Here is a 23,699-nt window from a genome sequence, read left to right on the forward strand (position 1 = left end):
GCTGTTGGAAGGGAATACCGGTTTTCACATGCTGGTTTTCACATGCTGGAGACAAGCTGAAGCCAACAAACAACCTGGTAAAACCCAGGAACCAATTAATTCAACTGGATGTAGTTAACTGTCCAGTTAGTTTACATTGTTGTTGTTTTTTTTGTTATACAAATCCTGTTTGAACTGTTTATTTTCTTTACATCTCATCTCGCAACCAGGATGGTATTTTCTTTTGTGAAGTAAGCGAGCAAGTTTATTTTTTTTACTTTTGTGAAGTTTAATAAACAAACTTGGATTGGAAACTACTGTCTGCTTCGTCTGTGTGCACCCACACGCGCACAAGGCATATACTCCTTCGGTTTATTAATGCTTTCGAGTGATTGTAGTCAGCTTCACACGAAAGATCTTTAAGGGGCGGGTCAGCTGGGTCTGTAACCAAACTCAACTGATGAATAAAATGCAGTTTTGCCCACTATTTATAAGACTTTTTTCCCTGCTTTGTGCGTCAGAAGGCTTACTTAAATTCGCTTAGACGGCCCTTATCTCTAAAATTAATACACTCTCTAATGTCGGGCTATTCCTTAAAACTGTCTGTCCTCTGAATCAGCTCAGCAAGTTTGTAACTGTCCTTTGTAATTCAATCTTGCAAACGCTGAATTATGTTGCAAACCCAGGTGTTGTGATCAATGCCTTGATCAGTCACCACTTGATCATGTATGCTAATTCTTTTGTATTAGGTGTAGGGCTGGCGACAGGCTGGCTGGTGTTAGCGTTTATTAGACTCTGCTGTGGGCACTCCAATTCATCACTATGTAACACAATTTTTGTTCCTGGGTAGTAAGTGTTATTTCCTAATTGCTTATGCCTCAAAAGTATAGAAAATGGCTATTATTCCCCACAAACTTTGCTTTTGTGACCAGGACAGTGATATTTTGAAATTTACCTATTTCCAATGAGAAAACGGGCTAATTTGTGTCTTTTCGTTCACATAAAGTCAGAAAAAAACAACATATGAATCCAAATTAACATGTATTTATACTAAAGTAATACAAAAATGACTACAAAAGATTTAGAAGTGAGTAGTTTTTCGAGATTTACGATTATACTATAAATCACTTTCACGAATCAGCCCCCAAATGTAGTCTCCCATCATGTTCTCGTTATACTGTCCTTCATTGACAGCTCATCCAGGAGCCTCAAAGCCGTGCTGCTCCATAATGGTAACAAGTACCCGTCTCTTCCCCTGGCTCACTCGGTGCACCTCAAAGAGGATTACAACAGCATCAGGACCTTGCTGGACGCCTTGAAGTATGATGAGTACGGCTGGGACCCCCGGAAGGTGCTGATGCCACCACTGCACATCAAATTGGGCCTTATGAAACAATTTGTCAGAGCTCTAGATAAGGAGTTGGCAGCCTTCAAGTACCTTCAAGACTTCTTCCCTAAGCTGTCTGAGGCAAAGGTCAAAGCCGGTGTCTTCGTCGGACCACAGATAAAGAAGATCCTGGAGTGCAATGAATTCCCCAAGAAGCTCACTAGTAAGGAGAAAGCAGCTTGGAACAGCTTTGTCGCAGTGGTTTGGGGCTTCCTGGGCAATCACAAGGCCGAAAACTATGTGGAGCTGGTTGGTGAAGAACTACGGCACAATGGGCTGTAGGATGTCCCTCAAAGTCCATATCCTTGATGCTCATCTTGATAAATTCAAGGAGAACATGGGAGCGTACTCGGAGGAGCAAGGCAAGCGCTTCCACCAGGATATACTGGACTTTGAACGCCGCTACCAAGGACAGTATAACGAGAACATGATGGGAGACTACATTTGGGGGCTGATTCGTGAAAGTGATTTACAGTATAATCGTAAATCTCGAAAAACTACTCACTTCTAAATCTTTTGTAGTCATTTTTGTATTACTTTAGTATAAATACATGTTAATTTGGATTCATATGTTGTTTTTTTCTGACTTTATGTGAACGAAAAGACACAAATTCGCTCGTTTTCTCATTGGCAGCAGTGTGGAGTAGTGGTTAGGGCTCTGGACTCTTGACCGGAGGGTTGTGGGTTCACTCCCCGGTGGGGACACTGCTGCTGTACCCTTGGGCAAGGTACTTTACCTAGATTGCTCCAGTAAAAACCCAACTGTATAAATGGGTAATTGTATGTAAAAATAAGGGCGTCTGCTAAGAAATAAATAATAATAATAATAATAAAATAGGTACATTTCAAAATATCACTGTCCTGGTCACAAAAGCAAAGTTTGTGGGGAATAATAGCCATTTTCTATACTTTTGAGGCATAAGCAATTAGGAAATAACACTTACTACCCAGGAACCAAAAAAAAAAAAAATTGTTACACAGTGTTTTTTATCTGTACACTGACTGAGAAGATGGCTCAAAGACGAGTAACTGAATATGGAAGAAGTGCTTGAGCTGTTACAAGCATTGGCTGAAGGAGATTCTGATGGCAGGGTGAGTTATAACAACAGCGACACATCCTGGGCTGTTGAAACCAGCAGTTCCGACAGTGAAAGTGAGGACACCAAGCCAGATTTACCTGCAGGTCAAACACAACAAGTGCCGACCAGGGGGAGAGGGAGAGGTCATGGCTGTGGCAGATCCAGATCCAGTACTGGAGAAACAGCTGCTGTCCCTGCGGCTCCTCCTGCATCTGCTGCTTCAGCACCAAGGACAACTACACCAGCTGCATAGCTTCTCCAAGCGTAATTCAGGAGACAGGCAAAGACGAGACAGTTTGGAAAATTATAAATCCTGATGATGAGGCTTTGAGAAAACGCGCATGTTTTGTCTGAAGCTTTAGGCCCAACGCTGCACGCAAAACGAAACATAGATACCCCACTCAGTGCATTTCTGTTGTTGATCTCTATGCAACTGCTGCTTCACATTCAGCGCTGTACTGTGGCAGAGGCACAGTGGGTACTGAATGCTGACCCCTGGGAACTGTCTTTGGAGGAATTATAAGCTTTCATTGCAATCCTGTATATGCATGGCGCATATGCAGGCAAAAGCATTTATGTGGACAGCTACTGGTCACAAGAGTGGGGTCTTCCCTTCTTCAAGGAAACAATGTCATGGAATCGCTTTCGGGAAATCCTGAGATTCATACGTTTTGATTTGAGAACAACAAGAGCAGCCCGACTTATTACAAACAAATTTGCCATGGCATCAGAGGTTTGGGACAGCTTCATCACAAATAGCATTGCCTGCTGTAAGTCTGGACCTAACATCACTGTGGATGAGCAGCTGTTTCCCACAAAGGCACGCTGTCGCTGGACACAGTACTTGGCCAACAAACCAGACAAGTTTGGCATCAAATCGCGCGAGCCCCCCTGCTCTCCACTACACTCAGAACGACTGTGCCAACCTGAGTATGTACAGGTGTAAAAGAATAAAAAAAATGTTCTTATTCTAAGCTCTCTGCACAAATCAGTGACCATCGGGACTGATGCTAAACAACGTAACAAAGTACTGTGTGGATATATTGGATCAAATGGCACGGCTGTATTTTGTCAAAGGTGGTAATCGCAGGTGGCCTGTGGCTGTTTTTTATAATGTTTTGGACCTGGCAGCCATCAACGCTTTGGTTTTGTACAAGGAGTGCACCGGCAACACAATCAGTCGAAGGGACTTCATTTTGCAGCTAGCCCTGGATCTACAGCAGAAACCTTTTGCTTGGGGCTCCCGAGTGGCGCATCCAGTAAAGGCGCTCCGCGCGGAGTGCAGGATGTGCCCTATTGCCTGGAGATCGCAGGTTCGAATCCAGGCTATGTCACAGCCGACCGTGACCGGGAGTTCCTAGGGGGCGGCGCACAATTGGCTCACCGCGCATCAGCAACCCCTGTGGCCGATAGGGCGCCTGTGGTTCTGCAGTGGAGCCTCCAGATCTATGTTGTCCTCTGGCACTATAGGTCTGGTGGCATTGCTGTGGATCTGCAGTGCGAAAAATGACGGCTTGGCAGGAGCACGTTTCGGAGGACGCGTGTTCCAGCCTCTGTTTCCCGAGTCGTCAGGGGGGTGAACCGAGGATACAGATAATAATTGGGCATGCTAAATTGGGGAGAAAACCGGGGTAAAAAATTGGCAACAACTAAATTTAAAAAAAAAAAAAAAGAAACATTTTGCTAAGAGTCATGAAAGCCAGCTGGCACACGGAATAAAAGACAATGCCAGGTTGCTCAATTGTGAAAAGTCTGGCAAATGCACTGGTACCGTTGAAATTTGCCACCTTACACTTGTCTGAAGGACAAAGGCCAGCCCTGCAGGTGTCTGCTTTGAGCTCACCAGGTGCCTGGCCAGCTGTAGAACGATAAGGAGAAACTGTCCTTACTAACATGCAGACCAGAGCCGGTGCAACACTCCTTGTGGAATCCCCAGCAAAGATGGACCACTTCGCACAGGACACAAAGCGCCACTCCCCTGATTATAAGACTCATCTTATCACCAGCCTTGTATGGACCCAGACTCAGCTTTTTGTCATTGAACACTGATTTTGAATTCCACTCACTGAAGACAAGCTATGCTGAAGGCTCCTATCCGCCTAAAAGAACGGCAGGTGGAGGTTTCAGTTAGGATGTGTCCAGCTAACAGCCTCTTTAACACATTAGTAATAGGAGGACTGACTTCTCCACTGTAATCATTTAAAAAGTAAGTTCAACAAGAGCATTGGCAAATATGTCATGACAAGCCAATCTCCACCTCCCTTTTCATCTGCCCTTCAGGCATACGTGATCCATTATCTAATTAAAGTAAGACACACCACTTAGACCACCACTGAAAAGTTTAATAAAGAAATGGAATGAGACACAGTGTAGGTAGTGGACCAGAGCTTTTAAATGCATCATCCTGATATGGATTTGGAACAGAACAAAGCAATAATGTAGCATCAAACTGGGGTAATTCAATTAATCTGCAGTGATTAAAAACAGTTTTTAGATCATCAACAGAATATGGCCTGTTTAGGGTAAAATTTGATTTCTATAATGGCTGGGATTGCAGATTTTTCTCGTCAAACTAACTATCCTTTTTAAGCAGTTCAATTATTTCCAGAAAATGGAGGCCAAACAGATGTAAAATTGCCAAGAAACAAAAAGAAGTCCAATTATGTTCCATTGCAATGTTTCCTCTTCTTACCTGCGAGAATGGCTGAGCCAATGCAATGCTTCACCCTGCAGACCACACGGCCATGCTTTTACCAGGTGAGCCACTCAGGTTCTCTGGGAAAGGTCAGTTTCTTATGCAACTATTTACATGTTTTGTGCATGCAAAGAACAAGGTAATTGCACCTCTGTCTAACCTACAGTTTACAGCTAAATAAATGATGCTACATCTGTAATCATAACAAGAGACACAGATGTGAACCCGATTTCCCAGTCAACAGGTATTATTATTATTATTATTATTCAGAAGCTCACATAGTGACCAAAGGTGTATGTTTAATCAAGTTTGTTCTTTGGAGAAGGCACTGCTACAGTTGCTAATTGTTATGAGAAAAAAAAAAAATCAAAAAAGCGAATGTAATTTCTCATTATTGTCAGGTTCCCAGAGTTTTGGCTCTCGTCCTTTAGGCTTGCTTTTAATATATAATGCAGAAGAAACATTACAAATACAATGTCATGTTCTAAAGTGGCCACTATTTGTAAAGGGCTAAATATAGTCACTACTCATCTTTCCAAGGGAAATAATGAATTCTGGTCATGCAGCACAATCAACTGCCTTGGCAAAGTGACTCACAATTATATACATTATTAGCTTACTTTGTAATGATAATGAACAGCAAAACCTCACTGCTGGCTTTCATATGAAAATGGTACTTGATTAGCTGACTTTTATCAGAACTGAGCATTTTAAATTAGACTTTCTGAGAAATATTTTATTACAACATGCTGACAGCCATGGAAAATGGAAAGGTTATGGGTTGTGTTTCGAAGTCCAGAAATGTCCAATGATAAAGTCATCAGGCTAGTGTTAAGCTGAGTTTATTTTATTACAGTTATGTTTAGTGATGGCTCCATGATATAAGCTGGAGTTACTGAAATACAGCTAATATGCTGATGGTCTGAGCTCTAAAACATATTAAATATGTAAAAGCTCACTTTCTATGTGAAATTCATGTGGGTGTTAAATGTCTATTTTAAATGGCAACATCACTAAAGACCAAAGCTCTCTAATTAGGGCTAGGTTCTGGAATATTTTTAATCCAAATCATTATCAGGAAAAAAAAAAAAAAAAACTAAAAAGGGCTTTGAAAAGTCACCCTGTAGTTTTTTGTTGTTGTTGGTACTTAATTCATCTTGATAAGGCCAAACACAATACGTGTTGTGTCGCTGGTAATTTTGAAAAAAATAATAGAAACCAGTGTCAATCTGGTGGCCACAAAAAATTGAGAGGCTGAAAAAAAGACAGAGGGCTTGGGGTCCCCTTGACCCTTTCAGGGACTAGCATTTTTGGGTGGGATGCTCCCCCAGGACCAGGCATTTTTTGGGCTGTATTTTACTCTCTTCCTATAAAAATTATATTTTTTTACAGTAGCATCTTGAAAATGGTGTCCTTTTTTTTAGGAAAACACTGGGGAACGATAAAGTCATGGCCGGAGCAGGGGAGAAGGGAAGGGAATGCAAGCCAGCTGACCGCACGCATTTCTGTGTGTTCTGCTTTCACATTTTTTAAATGGTCAGTTTGAGAAATAAACTTTGTTCAACAGCTGACCCTGCTTTAGTACAAAGCTTACGCTACACACTGTTTTACATAATGGTAATGTTGCTCTTAAATTACTGTGGCTGATTCTTTGACTGAAGAGATATTATCAGCTCATCATCTAACCATGGAATCTTCTGCAATTAAATCACTTAACAAAAAAATCTACTGGGACGCAAGAGACGAAAAAGAAAATCTATTTGTATTGACTCAAAACTTTATTTAGGCACTCTGCGATTTCACTGGCGAAAGATAACATTGATTTATTGGAGTTCACAAAGACAACTTTTTTCAGTTTAGTACGGTAACCTTTTCACATCCTTGTGTGTTTAATTCTTGCTCTTTTTGCTGCATTACAGCCCTTCAATAATTATGTTAAGTTTTCAAGGTATTTTGTTAATGGCACGTGTGCAAGACTTATACCTTAAGTGTATTTTTATTTGTTGCTGTTCTTGTTCTACATTTCATAACCAACTGTTCATTTTAAGCTACTTTTTTACACAACAGTACTCACACGTTTGGTCACCATCACAACTCTTTGAAGCAAAATGATGAATTTCGTTTGGTAGGCCATTTAAATATAGTTTGGCTGAAAGAAATTTGAACGCTTGCATTGCCGTAGAGACTTTCATTGTGTGTGTGTCTGTGTGTATATATACATATATATATCAGACCGATGCCATCTCACAATCGTAAATTGACACTTGCTTTTAAAGGGAGATGCGGCATTTTTGTGCCTAACCCCTGAAAAAGTTGTCAATGTGTTGTTCTTTTGTTGTTCTTGCATTCCTAAGCATTGTAATCACAGTCTGGAGCGCTGCATTATAATTTCTCTGTCCTTCAGTGGTACAAACAGATTGATACATGATGGTGCGATTGACAGAGCATTGTGTTTTGAGGAATCATATCATCATAAAGAACTGTTTCACCTGAGTGATTGCAATGACATAATACACGTTTGTTCTCAGGGTCTTTATAAGCAATAATGGACACGACTCTTGATTATTTTCTCAAAATAAATATTTATAAATAAAATAATAGTTATTCATTCCATTATTATCAGTAATCAGAAAAAAGGTACCTGAATATATATATATTAAAACACATGAGACATAATAAATATAATTATGTCAAATACATCAGATTTACAGTGTTTTTCCTTGTCTTTCTTACCTCTAAACAAGTTTCTGTGAAGCAGGCTGTCTCTCCGCGCTGCCAAAACTGTCTACACCCTTTAGACACTAAATGCCCCTCTCAGTGATGTCACGCAAACAAAAAACTATCAGGAAGTGAAATTTAATCCCTTCCCTATCCAATGATATGTGTTTCAAGCCTGTACTGCAAAGTACGATGGCCCTGTAAGTCATGAAAACGTAGTGCGTTTTTTATCGTGTTTACACGATCGCAGTCCCAGAACCCCACTTCAGTATGATCGTGTTAACACGATCCCGGTCCTTAAAGAGTTAAGCCCCCAGCAGCAGTAGAATCTTTTTATTGCATTCTGACTGACAACACTTTTCAACATTTTACACCAATTTGGCTGTTAAACTGATTTTCTCCACTAGCCAGCATAGAAAATAAAACAGTAGCATCATAGTTTATTATAATAAATGTAACTCTATAAGCCCTGCTCTGTATAACATAGACACCCGCGTCTAAAACTTCAGCTTCATCTTGCTCCGTCATTTAAAATGACAGCCTTGCAAGTCGTGTATCAAATGAAAGGGGAAGCTTTGTGCTTTCTAATAACATATTGCATGTTTTTCTCTGTCTATCTGTTGTAGCGTAATCAAGCACGAAATTTGAACTCACAGAGAGGAGATAGAGAGAGAGAGAGTGAGAGACACACAGAAACACAGCGAATGCAACAATGAAAATACAAAATATATAATTCTGAAAGAAAAACATAATACAAATGCAAATGGCATCTTCCGAAGGGACAAGACCAGCTTCAAAGTCTGTAAAAAAAAAAAAAAAAATTGACTGCTTTGGAGGTTTTAGAAGAGATAGAGGTGGAGTGAAACCGAAAGTGATGGAGGCTCCGGTATAGACAGCTGCGATTCTGCTGAGGAGAACGCATATGGGGAAGGATTGGATCCTTTGCAGGACATGTAAGTATAATATTCCTTCTAATTATACTTATTTATTTAATACAGTTTATAAAGTATAGTGTATTAGGTTTGTTTTCCTCATCAAATAATTTCGTGTGTCAGCTTGAACATTGCTGCGGGCTGTAATCTGATCTTGGTGCAGACTTGGGCACCTGCACATTCACTGATACGATCAGGACCATTGGTTTACATACCAGGCTTCGTGATTTTGAGTGAGTGACTGTGTAAATACCTGTAACAGCTATAAAGGTGTCTTCTAAATACATAATAATATCTAAATGATAATACATGTATCTATTATTTTATCATTATTATGTGTTTATTTGTTTATTAGTTTATTTTATTTATAGTGAAGAGGTTGAAGAAATTCCAAGCACTTCAGCAACAACTAAAAGAAGGAGGGCATCAACCCCCAACGTAAGAGCATCAGTCCCACCAATCAGAGCTAGAAGGGCAAGCACTCCAACCCCCATAGCCACTGTCCCTGAAGAAAGGTGGAGGTCAGAAAGTGAGCCTGATATCAACCCAGTGCAACATGGGTTTGTAGCAGCAAGTTCTTTTACAATAGATGCTGTAAAAACTCTGTAAAAAAATACTGTGATAACACTAATAAACAGGGGGAAAAACAGAAGGTTGGGGGAAGAAATATCATTGGATTCCTTTGGGGGTAAAGGAATTCTACATGTTCCTGGCAAACATACTCTATATGGCAATAGTAAGACTGCCTTCAATCGCTGACTACTGGGTAAATGATAGAGCACTTGAAGTTCCATTTTGCAAATCCATAACGAGCAGGAACTGATTCCTCACCTCGATTACCTGGAATCTTCACATGAGCGATCCCGAGGAGGATGAAGAAAAAAAGGCACTGCAGATTACTATAGGCTGTTCTGACTGAGACCTAGACAGCACTGTTACCTCCAGTAAAGCTTAGTATCAACTGAGAAAAAAAAAAACTGTCAATAGATGAAAGTATGGTTGCTTCAAAATCAAGAATAGGAATGAAGCAGTATATGAAAGATAAGCCTACCAAATGGGGCTACAAACTTTTTGTTTTGGCAGATGCTAGTAATGGCTATACCTGTGACTTTATCATCTATACTGGGAAAAGCACATTTGACGCAGGGAAAGGGCTGGGTTATCATTCAGTCATGTCTCTGATGCAAACACGTTTTTTGGGACAGGGTTACAATTTATATTGTGACAATTTCTACAGTAGCTCACAGCTTTCTCATGACCTACACAAAAATAAACGTGGTGCTTTTTGGGACAATCAGGGAAAACTGAAAAGGATTCCCTCGCACGAAGGTCAACACTTTAATGAAAAAAACAGAAACAGGGTCCTTCAGATGGATTAGGAGTGGGGAACTGCTGTTCATCAAATGGATGGATGCGAGGGAGGTTTCAGTATGCTCCACTATCCATAAAGCCTTTTCAGGTGACACCATCCAGAGACGACAAAGACTGGAAGATGGCTCTTGGCGGAAGAATAATGTGACAGTTCCAGCAGCAGTGAAAGATTACAAGCAGCACATGGGTGGAGTGGATCTGTCAGACCAGTGGATTCAATATTATATTGACCATCATAAAACTATGAAATGGTACAAGACCTTTTTCACCATTTTATTGACATTACTATTATAAACAGCTTTTTGACTTATAGAGCTTTGTCAGCTAAAGGGACAGAAACCAAATACACAGGAGTTCCGACAGATTCTGTGCAAAGAACTTGCTGGGAAGCAGCTCACAGAGGCTTCAACCTCAGAAAAACAGTGTTTCTTGTGTAAAACACAACACCTGCCAGAACCCACAGCGATTTTGAACAATCACAAAAAAAACACTGCTGGAAGAAAGTATTGTGAACTATGCAAGCAAAATGGACTGCTTTCCAAAACTCCTTGGAAGTGCCAAGCATGTGGGGTGGCTTTGTGTATTATTGTAAATAGGAACTGTTTTTTGAAGTGGCACCAGTAATTTTGGTTAGGCCTATAGAAAAAAAAAAAAACTTCTATTGATGAAGTATGGATTGGATGAATTTGTCAAGTTCATGTGCATTTCAATGTCAACGTTCACTTCACAAAGGGGTATCTAATCCACTGTTTTTGAGTCGTTTCTAAGTGGCACCAAAGATTAGCTAGCTTCAAAGTTTCGTTCGACAACTCTTCACTACTGGTCCAAGTAAATCCCATCTCCAAGTATCCCCTATACATCTGCATGTTGCAGGGTTTCACTTGATACTCCACCAGTGGCAGCTCGTGACTTTTTTGACAGGTGAAGTACAAATCACTAAATAGTTATTACCACCCCCCATTCACTGGCTAACGCACTAAAAGTAAATGCACTTTGTTCAGCTGATTTCATATATGCCTCCGCTGAGAGCATTTTTATGCATTCAAATAATAGACTGCAGTCGCTGTGTAAAATATACCCCCATCAATTAAAAAATGCAACATGAGCACTGTAAACAATACACAACTTACAGAATTGTGACTACAAGTTTTTATAATCAATTCGCAAATCAGAAACTTAAAACCACGTAGTACTTAGTTCTACAAGTCATTATGTGACACCAGCGTGGAACATTCGCTATAAAGACACAAATACAATATCACAAAATCATTCATTCAAAACAAACAAGGCAGCTTGTCATGTCGTGGCAAGAAATTGACAGTTGTACGTCCATTAAAAGAGATGAAACTTTGCCTTATTCAGTTGAAAGAAGGAAATCTGGCCAACAATAGTTTGTTCACAGCGCTGCCTGCCATTTTATTGACTCTTTGTCGCGTTCGTTTACCGTCTTTCTTCAAAATCTCCAGTGCTAGTGTTATTCTGCCATCCTTAACAATTGAACATCTCTCTTTTTGGGATTTTACTGTAAAACTTATTTTCCTCAGGTCGCATATAATATCATATTCAACTAAGCCATAACTGAAAAAATTAAAATCACACAAATTCTAACTACTTCAAATCCAGTAGGTGTCGACTCACCAAGCTGTGGTTACCATAGCAACGCCTTCATAAAGGGACCCCAGCCTTAGTTTCCTTGGTAACAAGCAGCTTTGTGAGGCGCTCAAGGTTTCTGCCTCATGCGACAGCACTACAGTGTTCCAGCTTTCTGGTGTTGCTCTTTCTCTACTGGTGAAAGCGAGCTGAGACTTTAACATAATGTCACAAGAGCTTGCTGCATTTTCACTGGCTTTGTTCACAGACCCTGTTTTTATCCAGCAATCCATTGCTGATACCTCCCACAACGGGACGAACCACGTGGGGTTGCTTCTAACCTGCAGTGAGTTGCACTGTTAACTAGTGTAATACAGCAGCAGGCACTGCGTTCTGCCGAAGATGATTTGCCTTGTGAAATTGGACTTGCTGGTGCGAGGAGGCAGTTTTTATTTTGTTTTCCCGCAGACCCCCTGCGATGGCCTAGGGGTTGGGAACCACTGCTCTAAAGAAAAGGTACCACAGATTTGAAAACGAGATTTAGGCTCATGTGTATAGGGCTGTGTTGTGTGTTTTCAGGTTTGCATAGCTGCTCTACATCATTGTCTTTTTCACATTGGATAGTATTAGATAAATTCTGGTTATAAAATGTTACATTGCTAAAATATGCATTTATATGGAAAGAAATTGTTAGGCAATGTTATACATGAAAATCAAAGGATTTCTTTTTCTGACATATTTTCGCCGTTTTATTTTAGTTTATTCGTGCTTATCTGTGTAAACACTGCTGCATATTTCTACTTTCGGCATTCACAGAATTGTGGTGCTTTATTTTGCAGCTGATGTTCATTAGTTTATGTTTGACAGAAAGTGCCATTCTTTGTGGAAACAGGTGAAATGTATCAAACTTAACTCAAGAATATAAGTGTGTATCAAATCTGGTGAGATGTATTCGAATGGATGCTCTAAAATAGAGTCAAACTGCATTCTTACCCCTGGCTCTTTTTGTAAATCCCATGCAATACATGACACTTTTTTTCAATGATCTGAATTAAGAATAGTCTACTGTCCCTAGCTGCTTCTGTAAAACGGTTTTAGAAAAATGTGTTGTACCGCTATTTGTTTAATATAGCCGTAGTTACAGTATGTAACTGTGAAATGTTTGCTTTACTGGGCTATCGGAAGCTGGCAGCTGAGCAATTGGGTTAGCATTAAAGTCTTTACCCACTTTTAAAACAGAAAAGTTTTAGTGAAAACAACGCCCCCCCCCCCCCCCCCCCTACAATTTTTATGAAATGACGCCCCTGAACAACATACAAGTAACCGAATACAAAAAGATCTGTCCTATTCTGTGAGACCAGTGCAATAAAGTGATTCACTTTGTTTGGTGTTTTACAGCAGTGCTTTAAAGAAGTGGCACCTTCATAATAAAAAAAAGAAATGTGTGTGTGCATTTTTATCTATGGTGATTCATAAAGGAACACCAGCATGGCCGACCTCTAAGGTTGGGAAGTGAGCTAATACTTAAAGTACAATACTTGCAATAAACCACTTCAGTGCTGCTAATGTGGCTATGATTTCATTTTTTTCATACCGGTTCTGGAAAAGCATACAGGATTTAAACGAGTCACTTTTGTCCTGTTTTAAACTCAGCTCTGTCTTGCACATCTCTAAACTGCGTCTGCCTGTGCCTGTGCTTGTGCCTGACTGCCATTCGCTGTGCTGTGGTTGCTAGACAATTATAAAATGTATGAGTTCGGTCGTGTCTCAGGTTATTATGGGATGTCAGGACTGCACCTTTCTTTTGGAACACATTAAAGGTCCATTTTGTGGACCTTTAATGTGTTCCTTTAAAATCAAAGAAAAATGATTTTGTTACAAAAAAATAAGGAGGTGCAAATAATTGGAAGGGAAAGGAATATTCCTGAGTATTAGGGGGAACAAATATTCAGGGGGGGGGACATATATTCTCTGACGTCGGGATAAAAGTAATTATTTTTATTTAAATTGAGTAATGTATATGTTAAGAAAACCTATAATACTCTGCAACAGTAAAAATAACTAACCTCATTTAATCCAATAAGTCACAGTGTTGATTTTCTCAGCAAAGTAATAACGTTAAGCAGCAAATGTTAATTGCATCAAATGTGAACTCGTCTTCTTCCAGATATATTATATACAGTGGACAGGAAGTAATGCACAAACTGCTTTCTTTATTTACTTTTACTTACTACAGGATAAAAGAATGATATGCTTTTTCAGGTCAAAGGTTGTCCTTTCTTGCATATTTTGAAAACCTCCCATCAGTACCAGCACTTTTTGGTCACGCTTTATTTTAAGGGCTGCCTATTGCCTATTGACAACCAGCTAATAAACATGTTAATATACATTATGTATGTTTCTGTTAATTGTTAGTTAATATATAATAGGCCAGCTGCAAAGATCAGAGCCCTTATCAATTCCCAGTCGATCATTGTGACAGGAAGAAAAGGGTCTTGCCTGACACAAGGGACTGCTGAAACCACGTAAGGATTAGGGAACAGTAGCTTGAACGACCGACATCCTGGTAATGGAAAACAGCGTGAGTACTGCAGGCTCAGGAACTCCAGTCAGCCCTATTGCAAACACCTGAACAGGTAGCATCGGTGTTTGGAGTATGGGACTGAGTTGTTGTTGTCACGGTCTTTCCTGATACCCATTCACAATCATGTATTTGAAAAATCAGTTCACATTGTTAATGTAGTAATGTTTAGAAATGAAATCAGGCTTTTTTTTTTTTTCTTTAATTTAGTCGTCGTCAATTATTTTTACCCCGGTTTTCACCCCAATTTAGCATGCCCAATTATTATCTGTATCCCCGGCTCACCGCTCGCAACCCCCCCGCCGACTCAGGAAACGGAGGCTGAAACACGCGTCCTCCGAAACGTGCTCCTTCCAAGCCGTCATTTTTCGCACTGCAGATCCACAGCAATGCTACCAGACCTATAGTGCCAGAGGACAACACAGATCTGGCGGCTCCGCTGCAGAGCCACAGGCGCCCTATTGGCCACAGGGGTCGCTGATGCGCGGTGAGCCGTGGATTCCCCTGCCGACCTAAGCCCTCCCTACCCGGGCAGCGCTCAGCCAATTGTGCGCCTCCCCCTAGGAACTCTCGGTCACGGTCAGCTGTGACATAGCCTGGATTCGAACCAGCGATCTCCAGGCTATAGGGCACATCCTGCGAGGAGCGTCTTTACTGGATGCGCCACTCGGGAGCGCATGAAATCAGGCTTTTATTAGCGGACCACTCAACCACAATGTAGATGAGCCGGGATCGTCTGCATTTGTGGTTATTGAGCTTTTAACCTCATCTAACTGTTACATTAGTTTATAAAGATCTTAATGTATAACCCTGAGCTCAAAATGAACAACGTTTGTTAACAGTTAATAAACTAAACAAGTGGCCCTTCAAATAAAGCGTGAGCACAGTTGGTTTTAGAATCTTGGTTTTGGTTGTGTTTCTGTGTTTCAGTGTACTGGATATGTACCTAGCTGTCAGTGTCCTTCTGTCTCAGTGCTGTGTCACTGACATGAGTAGTGATTAGACAAGTATGGGAGCATGCGATGGTCAAGTTAATGATACCCTGCAGCACAGCTTGCCTCATTGAATATAATTAGCAAGGTCTTGAAATGGTCACAGCTTCCGTACAGTATAACATTGTTTCAAATTGCAATACATTTTTTAAAAAGGTTATTGTGAAATGTGTGAAGGTTAACTTGTTTTAGTACCTTTGCCTTGTCTGCAGTAGGTAAGATAATACTTGCAGGGGTGCATACAGTCAGTATAAATGAAAAAATAACAACATTTCAACTTAGACTTCTGTTTCTTTCAGAAATACATTCTCATTAATTGATAGGAGTCTTTATTTAAAAGTTCAATTACCCATTTTATTGGCAATGTGAAAAATAAATGTAACTCCCACATATCTTTTAATTTCATTGCTACTAGTTTACCCCGTTGTTCCAAGTTCAATTCACAGAAGTACACCAATTCACAAATAGGAATTCTGTGCTTGTGACTTAGGAAGATGACATGCTTTCCCCTTGGCTTGCGGAGAGCCACCCTCACGGAGGTGAGACCGAAACGATCCGCCTCCAAGGCTGGGGAGCAAGCGTTGCTTCCCCCCAAAGGGGAAAATGAAATAGAATTGAGGATGCATTTGAGAAGACTAGAAGTCGCTTCGGGAGATCAGCACAGCCAAACCTCAGAGACAGAGCCACGTGAGGCAACAGGAATTCTGAAAGAGAGAAGGAAATGAACATGCAGAGGCCAGAGGGGAGCACTGGCACAGATGAAAGAAAGTTGTTAGTAAAGAATACTGGGTTTCCCCCTGGCTCAGGGAGAACTGCCCTCTCAGAGGTGAGACTGAACCTATCAGCCTCCAAGGCTGGGAGCATGTATGCTGCCCCCAGGGAGAACCTGGAATGATAGAAAGATTGTTACGATAGATTTGGCTGGGGCTCCCGAGTGGCGCATCCAGTAAAGGCGCTCCGCATGGAGTGCATGATGTGCCCTATAGCCTGAAGATCGCAGGTTCGAATCCAGGCTATGTCACAGCCAACCGTGACCGGGAGTTCCTAGGGGGTGGCGCACAATTGGCTGAGCGCTGCCCGGGTCGGGAGGGCTTAGGTCGGCAGGGGAATCCAGGACTCACCGCGCACCAGCGACCCCTGTGGCCGATAGGGCGCCTGTGGTTCTACAGTGGAGCCTCCAGATCTATGTTATCCTCCGGCACTATAGGTCTGGTGGCATCGCTGTGGATCTGCAGTGCGAAAAATGACGGCTTGGCAGGAGCACGTTTCGGTGGACGTGTGTTCCAGCCGCCGTTTCCCGAGTCGGCGGGGTGGTTGCGAGTGGTGAGCCAAGGATACAGATAATAATTGGGCATACTAAATTGGGGAGAAAACCGGGGTAAAAAATTGGCGATGACTACATTTAAAAAAATAAATAAATAAATAAAAGATAGATTTGGGCCCTTGAGGAATGCAATTGTGCAACCCTGGTGTACAGCTATGGCCAAAAGTTTTGCATCACCCTACAGAATTAACAAACTTTGCTTCATAAAGTTGAATGAAACCTGCTGAATAATGTTAAGTTATTAAGCTTTGTAGCTTTCCATATACTTAACGAAAAACTGACAAAAATTGATAAATGTGACATTTCGAAATCTAAAATGAAATACTGTTATGGCTTCCGGTAGACTTTTGCAATATAATTGTGTAGTTTCTTTGATTACATGATGTTAAATAAAATATCTAAATTATGTTCATATAGTTTTGTTTTTAAATTATGAATCCTAAAATTCTATGCAAAACTTTTGGCCATAGCTGTAGGGTTTCCTGTGGTTAATATTAAATCAGTGTGTTTTAATACATTGAAATGCTTCTAGTTATTACATAATTAATGCATGCTTTTGCCCATTGTAGCAAATACACTAGCTTGTTCAAATGCTTTAGCCAGGCTTTCACATATTTTGATCTTTTGTGCTGTTTTGGTTTCAGAACTTACAAAACTTGGGTTTCACATCAGGAGTGGTATTCTTCCAACTCATCCACACTGAACTCTCCAAGTTATTGAAGGTTTATACAGTGCCTTGCGAAAGTATTCGGCCCCCTTGAACTTTGCGACCTTTTGCCACATTTCAGGCTTCAAACATAAAGATATAAAACTGTAATTTTTTGTGAAGAATCAACAACAAGTGGGACACAATCATGAAGTGGAACGAAATTTATTGGATATTTCAAACTTTTTTAACAAATAAAAAACTGAAAAATTGGGCGTGCAAAATTATTCAGCCCCTTTACTTTCAGTGCAGCAAACTCTCTCCAGAAGTTCAGTGAGGATCTCTGAATGATCCAATGTTGACCTAAATGACTAATGATGATAAATAGAATCCACCTGTGTGTAATCAAGTCTCCGTATAAATGCACCTGCACTGTGATAGTCTCAGAGGTCCGTTTAAAGCGCAGAGAGCATCATGAAGAACAAGGAACACACCAGGCAGGTCCGAGATACTGTTGTGGAGAAGTTTAAAGCCGGATTTGGATACAAAAAGATTTCCCAAGCTTTAAACATCCCAAGGAGCACTGTGCAAGCGATACTATTGAAATGGAAGGAGTATCAGACCACTGCAAATCTACCAAGACCTGGCCGTCCCTCTAAACTTTCAGCTCATACAAGGAGAAGACTGATCAGAGATGCAGCCAAGAGGCCCATGATCACTCTGGATGAACTGCAGAGATCTACAGCTGAGGTGGGAGACTCTGTCCATAGGACAACAATCAGTCGTATACTGCACAAATCTGGCCTTTATGGAAGAGTGGCAAGAAGAAAGCCATTTCTTAAAGATATCCATAAAAAGTGTCGTTTACAGTTTGCCACAAGCCACCTGGGAGACACACCAAACATGTGGAAGAAGGTGCTCTGGTCAGATGAAACCAAAATTAAACTTTTTGGCAACAATGCAAAACGTTATGTTTGGCGTAAAAGCAACACAGCTCATCACCCTGAACACACCATCCCCACTGTCAAACATGGTGGTGGCAGCATCATGGTTTGGGCCTGCTTTTCTTCAGCAGGGACAGGGAAGATGGTTAAAATTGATGGGAAGATGGATGGAGCCAAATACAGGACCATTCTGGAAGAAAACCTGATGGAGTCTGCAAAAGACCTGAGACTGGGACAGAGATTTGTCTTCCAACAAGACAATGATCCAAAACATAAAGCAAAATCTACAATGGAATGGTTCACAAATAAACATATCCAGGTGTTAGAATGGCCAAGTCAAAGTCCAGACCTGAATCCAATCGAGAATCTGTGGAAAGAACTGAAAACTGCTGTTCACAAATGCTCTCCATCCAACCTCACTGAGCTTGAGCTGTTTTGCAAGGAGGAATGGGCAAAAATTTCAGTCTCTCGATGTGCAAAACTGATAGAGACATACCCCAAGCGACTTACAGCTGTAATCGCAGCAAAAGGTGGCGCTACAAAGTATTAACTTAAGGGGGCTGAATAATTTTGCACGCCCAATTTTTCAGTTTTTTATTTGTTAAAAAAGTTTGAAATATCCAATAAATTTCGTTCCACTTCATGATTGTGTCCCACTTGTTGTTGATTCTTCACAAAAAATTACAGTTTCATATCTTTATGTTTGAAGCCTGAAATGTGGCAAAAGGTTACAAAGTTCAAGGGGGCCGAATACTTTCGCAAGGCACTGTATGTTAACTTACCAACTGATTTTCTCATGTAGGAAAGTAACTAGTTTAGGAGGGATTTTAAAGTGTGTTATCTGAGCTAAGACAGTCCCAGGTGTGATATGAAATGCAAATGACTAAACAACAAAATGATATTATATGATATGATATTATACTGCTTAGAAAGCATTCAGGCATGAACAGTACAGTACAGTACATGAGCGTTACTTTCAGAGGGTGCATTTAGGAATTGTGACTAACTATACTAGCCTGGAATGCCTGAAGCATGAAAAAACAATTGAGCTCTTTATGAAAATCTCTTCAGCAGGTAAGGACTGTGTTATAAAAGAGCTCTTTATGAAAATCTCTTCAGCAGGTAAGGACTGTGTTATAAAATAACTCTTTATGAAAATCTCTTCAGCAGGTAAGGACTGTATTATAAAAGAGGTCTTTATGAAAATCTCTTCAGCAGGTAAGGGCTGTGTTATAAAATAGCTCCTTATGAAAATCTCTTCAGCAGGTAAGGACTGTGTTATAAAAGAGCTCTTTACTCACAACATACTTACAAAGAATTGTTCAGCAGAAAACTAAGACTTTTAGTTGTTATGGTAAAAATAAAAAATAAATGTTAAGAATAAAAAATGGAGCAATGTGTTAGCCGAAACATTTGTCTACTTGATTTAGTCTCTTAAAAGTTTGAAGTCATTTTAAACTTCAGCATTTGAATACGTCAAATAATAAAAGAGATTTTAAAAAGGACTGAAGTCAAAGGGAACTAATCCTTGGACTCACAAAGCTTTTTAAACGTTCCTAAAATAATAAAGAAGATTAACAACCAAAATGATATCATGGCAACCCTGCTGTTACCTGTGGACTGCGCATCAATTGTGACATCTGCTTCAAAGCCATTTCACTCCAGTTGACTTTAGTGCTTCAACATAGGAAAATATGTCACAAATAATTTCCAACTCAGATATGTCATCTGTTATCACATTCTGATAACTAGGCATACTGTACAATAGAACAAATCCCCTGACTGCACAGCCACTCTTATCTAGTAATAGACAGTGTGATAAAGTACCCCCCCCCCCCCCCATACATAAATCATATTGGAGTCTTATGGATATTATCTTTCTCCAAGGAAATACAAATTACACGTTTGCAAACCCAACTTATCTTTGCAACGCAAATGTAGTTTTCCAAGTCTTCAGATTCTAAAAAAGAAATGTTATTTAAAGTATATAAAACAAAAGTTGACGAGGATGTACCATGGTATTTTTTACTTGCTTGGTTTTGGTGCTCAGCCTCGTATTTTGGGGCACTTGGTGCTTCCTCAAAATCTTGATTGACAGCTCTCAGTCCAGCACTGAGAGATAGGCAGAGAAGCAGTTTTCCTACCCTCCCTTGGCGAGGCCCAAAATTGGGTGGAAGTTGGGGGGAGGAGGCAAACTCAAAAGAACAACACAGAATTCAGACATTGGTTTAAAATGACCTGGCTTTCAATGGTAACTTGACTTGAACGTTGGCGTTAACTCCTTGGTCCAATATCTGCTTGACTTTTGGTGATGGTTGCAGGGAAAACTATCATTTTTGCAGGTGTATACTTTACATGTGAAGCCACTAAGATGCTGTTTAGGTGAGATTGTTAAATATTCTTTAATACAAAAATGTATGTACTGGATTCTGCCTAGTCAACGCCCATGTTTGAACTATCGCCCCACCCCCACTTTTAGCTGAATGACAATTTTTCACCGTTTCTAATAACCATGCACAAAAAAATAAATAAAAAAAATAACCATGTGCAAATAATGCCTGACATTTCAAATCTCGCGCTTCAAGTGAATAGAACGAGCTGTGCAGTACAGTAGTTGCTCTGTGCTTTGACTGAATAAATTGAAAGCACTTTTCGTTTTGGATCCGACAGTACAGACTCAGAGTCCGATTGATTACGCTTTCCTGTTAAGCTACAATCCTTTTTCTTTTTTTACAATAGACTTCAGCTTTAAAGGTTAATGTGTGTTTTATGAACATTTAAAATGACATTACAGTGGACTTACGCAGCACCCTTTTTTTCAGGCAAACCCTTTACTTTGTATTTCACCATTTAACACTAGAGCCACCGCGGCAGTCATTTTAAACATCAGTATTAAAATGGAAGACAAACTATCGGATACAACTCAAAAGTTTTATTCAAGCACATCGTATCAAACAACTGCACAGCTGAAACGTTGTATTTAAATTAACAATTTACCACATATAAAGCACTACTTAAAAAAATGAAAAACTATAATAAAATAAACATTTCAAAACAAACTAGTGTGTAAACAGGTATATGTACATACAAAACTGAAAAAAACGAAAGTCATTTATAAAACGAAAGTAACATGTTTTCTCTTGTGTGCGTGTCACACTGTGCAGCACAGAATCCAGGTTCAGCTGCTGCAACTTTGCAGTTTTGTGATCGAAACGTTTCTGCCGAGGTGCTGTAACTGCACTTCTTGATTCTTTAGCGTAACTGTGTGCTGTGCTTTACCTCTTGAATTTTAAACATGCCTACCCAGATGCAGGCTCTACGTCAGCCTGACATCAGCTGAATATTAGGGTTCGACAGAGGCCCTCCTTTCACCCGCTTATTACCTGCTAATACTTCCTTTAGTCTGAAGCCTAGCAAGCTTTATTACCTACTATATTCTTCCTTTTATCTGAAGCATAGCCAGCGTTTATAAGAATCATAATAAAATATTTATATTTATAACATTATACACATCATAGAAGTGCTGTTATATTTTACAAAGAAGAGGGTTAATAGCAGTAAATGAAGCGCAGAAAAGAAAACGGTATTCAAAAAGTGAGCCAGCAGCGAACAGGGCAGTACACAGCAATAGTAGCATTTGAGAATACTCCCAACCTTAATAAAATTTGGAAGATCAGGAAACATATATTAATTAACTATTAATTATGTCCAGCTAAAAATCATTGCTGCATTGTTGCTGAAAGCCCAGCTAGTTCCACCACTTACCCTTTACTATTTGCAATATGGGGAAAAGCATTTTTTCAATGTATAGTTTAATAATCTGAAATGCTGAATACCACCAATGAAAACTCAATGCAATATCGGATTAATTATTTTTTTATTGTTAATACTTTTCAGTAGCATATCACTTTTTAACATATTCATAAAAACCTTAGACCACTCCTTGATGCAATTTTCTGCCTCCACTTCAGTTGCTTTACAAAGTGTTGCAGTGTAAAAGCACATTAAATAAATTAACAGCTTCTAAATGGGTAGAACAGTTCAATGTTGCAGAGTAGTAATATTGAAACTATTAAACAGCGCTCTTAGATAAATGTTATGTTACACTCAATCTCCGAATTTGGACATTGATGGAAAAAATAACCATTTTGCAATTTGTTTAAATCGCTTTACACAAAGACCGATGCAGCTTTTTTTTTTCTCTTTCACATTTTTGACCCATGTTCTTTTTGGACATGCAGAAAAGTGTGTAAAAACAAAGGTAACAATATATAACAAATAAGCTGGACTCACGAACTATGAGCTTGCAAAGTCTCATTGGTTTGAAACCTCTCTTAACTGCTCTTCCACACCAGTTTAGCTGCCTAGACAGTTCCTGTGAAAACACTTTTACACAAATATGCCTCACAGTGTCTTTCATCGTACTGCCACCAGTGGGAGCAAGGTAAGGCATCTGCAAGACAGCAGAAATCACTGCAGGTTAAACTTCAATACCATATCAAATTTTACAGCACCTTCTTTAAATGCGCTTCAACAACATGTTTTACATTTAACCAGTTACCTTAACAGCAGATAACTTCTCAACTGGACTTGCAACAGTTTTGTATGAAAAAAAGTATATGCAATATCGGAAAATATTTATAACGGATTCATGCAGTTCTGTCTAACTTGGCTAACACTAACACTTACAATTGCCTTCTTCAGATCCACTTCCTGGATTAGTCTGTCTTCCAGGGCATCCAGTGAGGGCATGCCCTCTAGTGGCAGGAACTCAACAGCATCCGGTTTCTGCAACAGGGTTGATTGCATATTCTGGCCATGGCTTAGTGACTGCTGAACAGCAGTGTTGTGTTGTACTTGCACCTGTATGCTATGCAACATGGTCAGAATGTGCCTCTCGACAGCTGCAATATGCAACAAAAATGCAATCTGTCAACACCAACAAATACAAAAGTAATATTACTGTACAATATATACTCAAAGGCAATATAGAAAGATCAGTTCCACTGATACAACACTAAGTTTACTAATACTCCACAGGCAATTTATTTTGCCAGTAATTTTTTTGTGGAGTATGGACAGGAAACTGCATGCATCTCATGGTAAAGTCAGGTAAAGTCATTTAGTGGTTCACAATCCTGATAGCGGTTCACAATCCTGTAGAATCACTCTTCAGCAACACTGATGAACTCTCACACCACGTTTCTAACAGTGGACACTGATATTACAACGAGACATGTGCAACCAATGGCAACCAAGCTGCTCTCTCTCCAGGGCTCCGGGCATGGAGTAGTCGGCTTCGGACTTTACTTTGCCAGGCATAGAGTGCGGTGATGTTTATAAATACTAATGATATGTATCACTTTGTGTAGAGTGGGAGGCCATCTACCAGTTTAAAACAATACTTAGGATGACGTGATGGCAGCATGCTGTCCACATCAGCTCCTTCAGACTCTCAACT

This window comes from Acipenser ruthenus, chromosome 31 (assembly GCF_902713425.1).
Source record: "Acipenser ruthenus chromosome 31, fAciRut3.2 maternal haplotype, whole genome shotgun sequence".
NCBI classification, from domain to species: domain Eukaryota; kingdom Metazoa; phylum Chordata; class Actinopteri; order Acipenseriformes; family Acipenseridae; genus Acipenser; species Acipenser ruthenus.